The sequence below is a fragment of the Podarcis cretensis genome (assembly GCF_951804945.1).
Source record: "Podarcis cretensis genome assembly, chromosome: 14".
Classification (NCBI taxonomy): domain Eukaryota; kingdom Metazoa; phylum Chordata; class Lepidosauria; order Squamata; family Lacertidae; genus Podarcis; species Podarcis cretensis.
This window is the reverse complement of record NC_137183.1, coordinates 12,148,711-12,156,073: the sequence shown is the minus strand read 5'-3', so window position 1 is coordinate 12,156,073 and position 7,363 is coordinate 12,148,711.

The following is a 7,363-nucleotide window of genomic DNA, read 5'->3' as shown; positions in this document are numbered from 1 at the left end:
GCCGCTGCCGCCTCAGCGCGCACTTCCGGGCCGCCTCGGTCGGCGGAGAAGGCCGCTCGCCGCCCCCGGGGCAGGGCGGAGGAGGAGGAGGAGGCCGGGCTGCTTTCTAGAGGGAGAGCCAGGCGCTGCCAGGAGAAGTTATTTTTATTATTTCTATTCTTACATTATTATTATTTATTAGGTTTTTTTCCCCCCATCCCGTAAACGAAACTTACAAAAACCAGGCATTATAGAGGAGGATAGAACGGCCTAAAACACACGTGCTATTTTTATTTTTATCTATTATTATTATTATTATTATTATTATTATTATTAGGTTTTTCCCCATCCCAAAAATAAAACTCAGAGTGGCTTACAAAAACCAGGCATTAAAGAGGAGTGTAGAACAGCCTAAAACACATAAGTGCTATTTTTATTTTTATCTGTTATTATTATTATTAGGTTTTCCCCCATCCCAAAAATAAAACTCAGAGTGGCTTACAAAAACCGGGCATTAAGGAGAAGGATAGAACAGCCAAAAACACATGTGCTATTATTATTATTATTATTATTATTATTATTATTTAGGTGTTTTTTCCCTCATCGCAAAAACAGCACCCAGAGCGGCTTACAAAAACCAGGCATTATAGAGGAGGATAGAACGGCCTAAAACACACGTGCTATTTTTATGTTTATCTATTATTATTATTATTATTATTATTATTAGGTTTTTCCCCATCCCAAAAATGAAACTCAGAGCGGCTTACAAAAACCGGGCATTAAAGAGGAGTGTAGAACAGCCTAAAACACATAAGTGCTATTTTTATCTGTTATTATTATTATTAATTATTATTAGGTTTTCCCCCATCCCAAAAATAAAACTCAGAGTGGCTTACAAAAACCGGGCATTAAGGAGAAGGATAGAACAGCCAAAAACACATGTGCTATTATTATTATTATTATTATTATTATTATTATTATTATTATTATCCCTCATCGCAAAAACAGCACCCAGAGCGGTTTACAAAAAACAGGCATTAAGGAGGAGGATAGAATGGCCAAAACTACATGTGCTATTGCTATTGTTATTATTTATTAGGTTTTTTCCCCATCCCCGAAACAAAACTCAGAACGGCTTACAAAAACTGGGCATTAAAGAGGAGGAAAGAACAGCCTAAAATATGTACAGTGGTACCTCGCAAGACGAATGCCTCGTAAGACGAAAAACTCGCAAAACGAAAGAGTTTTTCGTTTTTTGAGTTGCTTCGCAAGACGAATTTCCCTATGGGCTTGCTTCGCAAGACGAAAACGTCTTGCAAGTTTGTTTCCTTTGTCTTGCAAGTTTGTTTCCTTTGTCTTAAAACCATGCATTCACTTCGAGGAGCAACTCATAGCACGCGGTGTGGTAGCCTTTTTTGAGGTTTTTGAAGACTTTGGTGATTTTTGAAGCTTTTCCAAAGTCCGTGCTTCGCAAGACAAAAAAATCGCAGGACAAAAAAACTCGCGGAACGAATTAATTTCATCTTGCGAGGCACCACTGTAAGGATATAGGCAACTACACAAATGATGAGATAGGAGAGCCATCTTCAAATATCTCAAGGGCTGCCCCACGGAAGAGGGAACAAGCTTGTTTTTCTCCTGCTCCTGAGGGGTGGCCAAGATGACCAAGGGGCTGGAAACCAAGCCTTGTAAGAAATTGGTTGAAGGGGTTGGGTGTTCAACCTGGGAAAGAGGAGACTGAGAGGAGATAAGATGTTGTTCGAATCCATACGACGGGGTGAGCTCCCGTTGCTCGGTCCCAGTTCCTGCCAACCTAGCAGTTCGAAAGCACGTCAAAGTGCAAGTAGATAAATAGGTACTGCTCCGGCGGGAAGGTAAACGGCGTTTCCGTGCGCTGCTCTGATTTGCCAGAAGCGGCTTAGTCATGCTGGCCACATGACCTGGAAGCTGTACACTGGCTCCCTCGGCCAATAAAGCGAGATGAGTGCCGCAACCCCAGAGTCGGTCACGACTGGACCTAATGGTCAGGGGTCCCTTTACCTTTACCTTTTACAACCTTATTTACAGAGAACAAGAAATATAATTAGTGATAACAGAACATTATGTATGAAATATACTTGGAGTCAAGTGTGGATTTCATGTTCTTTATTCAGCTCATAGTAGTGAGGAATGGAAGTTCCCCCGAAATGTCTGCTTTATATACATTATTTACACAATGGGCCCCACATGATTGGCTAATTCAGGGATTCTCCTGTAGGCCAATCAGGTTGCAGTTTCACTTCCACCTGGAGTTGGATTGGGTGGCTCCTGCGGACCAATCAGACTTCTGCATTCTGGACCCTATTGTTCTAGGACCAGTCAGACTGCTGCATTCTGAATCCTATTCAACTCAGTACATAACAATGTATAAACAGCAGGATGTAACATTTGATGTAACAAACCAGTAATGGAAGTTAGGGGAAGTCAACAGGGAGGGGGGAAAGTAGAAAATGGATGTTAAATGATGATAATTGAATAATTGTTATGAGAAAAGAAAATCAATTAAAAAATATTTTTTTTAAAAAGTCCCATCTGAAAACAGCAACAGTCTAGAAGCACCTCATGTCACCTATGTGCCTGCTCAGTCTACGGTCCAGATGCTAATTGAAGATGACCGACTTATAGCTGCTGTCATGGTCATTCCCCAACCAAAGGAATGCACACAGCAGATAGTTAACTTTATTGTCCGAATATCCACGCACACTAGTCTAACGTCCAGGCAGCTATTCCCCAATTTGTGCTCTATAGAGCAGTTGCAGTTTATTTTCCCTCTTCGATCCCCTCATAGTTCTGGGAGACAGTGATGAAGGAGAGGATGGGGAAGCACCCAACCCTTCACTTGCCTGACTCTTCCTTGGTTGACCACAAACTTGACATGAGCCAACAGTGTGATGCGGCAGCTAAAAAAGCCAATGCAATTCTGGGCTGCATCAATAGGAGTATAGCATCTAGATCAAGGGAAGTAATAGTGCCACTGTATTCTGCTCTGGTCAGACCTCACCTGAGTACTGTGTCCAGTTCTGGGCACCACAGTTCAAGAAGGACACTGACAAACTGGAACGTGTCCAGAGGAGGGCAACCAAAATGGTCAAAGGCCTGGAAACGATGCCTTATGAGGAACAGCTAAGGGAGCTGGGCATGTTTAGCCTGGAGAAGAGGAGGTTAAGGGGTGATATGATAGCCATGTTCAAATATATAAAAGGATGTCACATAGAGGAGGGAGAAAGTTTGTTTTCCGCTGCTCCAGAGAAGCGGACACGGAGCAATGGTTCCAAACTACAAGAAAGAAGATTCCACCTAAACATTAGGAAGAACTTCCTGACAGTAAGAGCTGTTCGACAGTGGAATTTGCTGCCAAGGAGTGTGGTGGAGTCTCCTTCTTTGGAGGTCTTTAAGCAGAGGCTTGACAAGCATATGTCAGGAGTGCTCTGATGGTGTTTCCTGCTTGGCAGGGGGTTGGACTCGATGGCCCTTGTGGTCTCTTCCAACTCTATGATTCTATGATTCCTCCTCTTCTTCCAACCCATCCTGTGCTCCAGAGCTGGAGAGTCCTCTCCTTCTGAGTCTCCTGGTCTCCTGGCTGGTACAGTTCCCCACAAATCACTGCCCCCCCAAGTCAGACTCCAGCCCCCCTTCCCGCAGTGCATACTCAACTGGCAGTCCCCGGCAAGTGCCTGCTCTCTCCTCTTACGGATCTTTAAACCAGACTTGGACCAAAATATCAGAAGATCAAGCAATAAAGTATGTAAATGTGCACGAGTACATTTGGGTGGCATGGAATCATTGCCTAAAGGTAAAGGGACCCCTGACCATTAGGTCCAGTCGTGACCGACTCTGGGGTTGCGGCACTCATCTCACTTTATTGGCCAAGGGAGCTGGCATACAGCTTCTGGGTCATGTGGCTAGCATGACTAAGCCGCTTCTGGCGAACCAAAGCTGCGCACGGAAACGCCATTTACCTTCCCACCGGAGTGGTACCTATTTATCTACTTGCACTTTGACGTGCTTTTGAACTGCTAGGTTGGCAGGAGCAGGGACCGAACAACGGGAGCTCACCCCGTCACGGGGATTCAAACCGCCAACCTTCTGATCGGCAAATCCTAGGCTCTGTGGTTTAACCCACAGCGCCACCCGCATCCCTAATCATTGCCTAGGGGAGCCTTTATATCAAGCATGAAGAATCCATGTCTCCAGATGTTGACTCAAACTCCCATCAGCCCCAGACAGCATAGCCAGTGATCAGAGATTATGGGAGCTGGAGTCCGAAAACAATTGGAGGACCACAGTTTTCCTGTCCCCACTTCATGTTTCCCAGTCTGTTAAAAGGCTAGGAGAACATTTAAATCACCCAACCACAGGAAGAGGTCTCCTAGAATTTGCACTGTGACTGAAAACAGCCCTTTGCCTCAGAGATACATGAATTGTTGTGATTTTGGTAGCATTTGGAACTGAGAATACAGTAGCGCATGATGTTAATATTGCTGGCGCTCCTCATGAATAGATCCCGAGGAGCCAGAAGGTGGCACCACGACACAACTTTTAAAATAAGAATTTAAGAGTACACAGTAGCCAACCAAATGCCTGTGAGAAAACAGCGAGCAGGATTCGAGCACAAGAATACTCTCGACTCCTGTGCCTTCCAGCAACTTGTATTCAGAAACGGCATGGCAGAACACAGCTGTCATCTCTGTTCCATGAATTGGTCTAATACTTTTAAAAAGCCATCCAAATTGGTGGCCATCACTGACTCCTGTGGGAATGAGATCCATGGTATAACTATGCAGTAAATGAAGAAGTAGGGACTTTCTTCCATGATTTCACTCAGTATAAGCCAGGATCCTGGATACAGTGAGCGAGGTTGTTCCTCAAGCAGAATCTAACAAAAGATTGGTCAGCAACTTACTACTCCTGGACTAAAATCAGCCCACGTGGTCAACCAGCAACTGGCCCACCATTTCCTGCTAGAAAGTGTCCAAGAGTGGCTGGCACCATGGAGACTGGTAGGGTAGAAAGTGGGGAGGGGGCACAGCTGGTGATAAGCAGAGCCAACTAATTCTGATTTTGTCCCCATCCTACCTCCCTGCTGCATTCTTGAAGGGGAATAATAATAATAATAATAATAATAATAATAATAATAATAATAATAATAATAATATATTTTATTTATTTATTTAATAATTTATTTCCCCAGCCACTCTGGGCGGCTTCCAGCAAAACACTAAAATGAACCTATTAAACATTAAAAGCTTCCCTAAACAGGGCTGCCTTCAGATGTTTTCTAAAAGTTTGGTAGTTATTTTTCTCTTTGACATCTGGTGGGAGGGCGTTCCACAGGGTGGGCGCCACTACTGAGAAGGCCCTCTGCCTGGTTCCCTGTAACTTGGCTTCTTGCAGCGAAGGAACCGCCAGAAGGCCCTCGGCGCTGGACCTCAGTGTCCGGGCAGAACGATGGAGGTGGAGACGCTCCTTCAGGTATCCTGGGCAGATGCCGTTTAGGGCCTTAAAGGTCAGCACCAACACTTTGAATTGTGCTCGGAAACGTACTGGGAGCCAATGTAGGTCTTTCAAGACCGGTGTTATGTGGTCTTGGCGGCCGCTCCCAGTCACCAGTCTAGCTGCCGCATTCTGGATTAGTTGTGGTTTCTGGGTCACCTTCAAAGATAGCCCCACATAGAGTGCATTGCAGTAGTCCAAGTGAGAGATAACTAGAGCATGCACCACTCTGCGAGACAGACTGCGGACAGGTAGGGTCTCAGCCTGTGTACCAGATGGAGCTGGTAAACAGCTGCCCTGGACACAGAATTGACCTGTGCCTCCATGGACAGCTGTGAGTCCAGAATGACTCCCAGGCTGTGCATCTGATCCTTCAGGGGCACAGTTACCCCATTCAGGACCAGGGAGTCCTCCACACCCGGCTGCCTCCTGTCCCCCAAAAACAGTACTTCTGTCTTGTCAGGGAAGACTTAAACTGGCATGAAGTCCTATCCCCTGGTATAGTTTTAACAAAGAAGGCAGGCAAGCCATCTTTCATGGATGCCTCAGAAGCGTTTCCTGCATTGCAGGGGTCTGCACTTCCATTGGAAGGCCGTCTTCTTGTCGCTGAATGAATCAATTTATTACGCTCACAGACCAGAAATGCGGACATATACAGTGGTAGAGAACATGTAAATATACATAGGTAAAGGTAAAGGGACCCCTGACCATTAGGTCCAGTCGTGGCCGACTCTGGGGTTGCGGCGCTCATCTCACTCTATAGGCCGAAGGAGCCGGTGTTTGTCCACAGACAGCTTCCGGGTCATGTGGCCAGCTGCTTCTGGCAAACCGGAACAGCGCACGGAAATGCCGTTTACCTTCCCGCTGGAGCGGTACCTATTTATCTACTTGTACTTTGACGTGCTTTCAAACTGCTAGGTTGGCAGGAGCAGGGACCGAGCAACGGGAGCTCACCCCACTGCGGGGATTCGAACAGCCGACCTTCTGATCGGCAAGTACTAGGCTCTGTGGTTTAACCCACAGCGCCACCTGCATTAAAATTAAACTCTATGAACTAGAGCACGGTAAATAATACAGATATAAAACAATTAAAATACGTAGGTTAAGACCTTAAGCGCTGATGTAAAATATGCATGTTAAGACATTCGCTTGTTTTGGGACAGGAAGGAAGAGGAGCTCATGGAGAATCTCATTCTGTTCCAAGACAGAATGGTTCGTGTGCGATGCTTTCAGCTGTGAGTACACCTCAAGCGGCAAGCGCGTGTGGTGTGGCAAAGAACTGGCTTGGCCTTCCGCACTGAGCTTTGCTTTAAATTGGCCCCTCTGGGAAATCTGGTTGTCAGAGGCTGGCGCAAAAACTTGAAACTCTGCTACAATTTCCCATTATTGTGATTCAGCTGCTTTGCTTGGCTTCTGTTTCAGCTGCATCTGGCGGTCTCCTCCTTCCAGCACTCAAAAACTGGCTGCGAGGGCAGTGCATTATTCCTTTCCCGGTCATCCTTGCAAGTCCTCTGCTTGCTCTTCGCTTTTAAGCAATTCTTGGGTAAGAGAGAATGATGTGAAAGGTGATATTTTGCATTTCCCACCGCGCTTCCCAGCACAGTGACTACTGAGAGCTACAGTATCTAGCAAATACGCAAGGTGTCAGAACCACAAAAAGTACCATAAATGAAAACAACCCCATCCATGAACACAATGGATAGATCAGGAGTTGAAAGGGCAAAGTAGTAAAATGGATTCTATCTATAAGGAACAGGTATGCTAACTGTTTTGTGGAATTTAAGTATACATAAATTGTTTGATGTCCCCATTTTCTTTTTAAATAATTTTTATTCAGTTTTCCATATTTAAT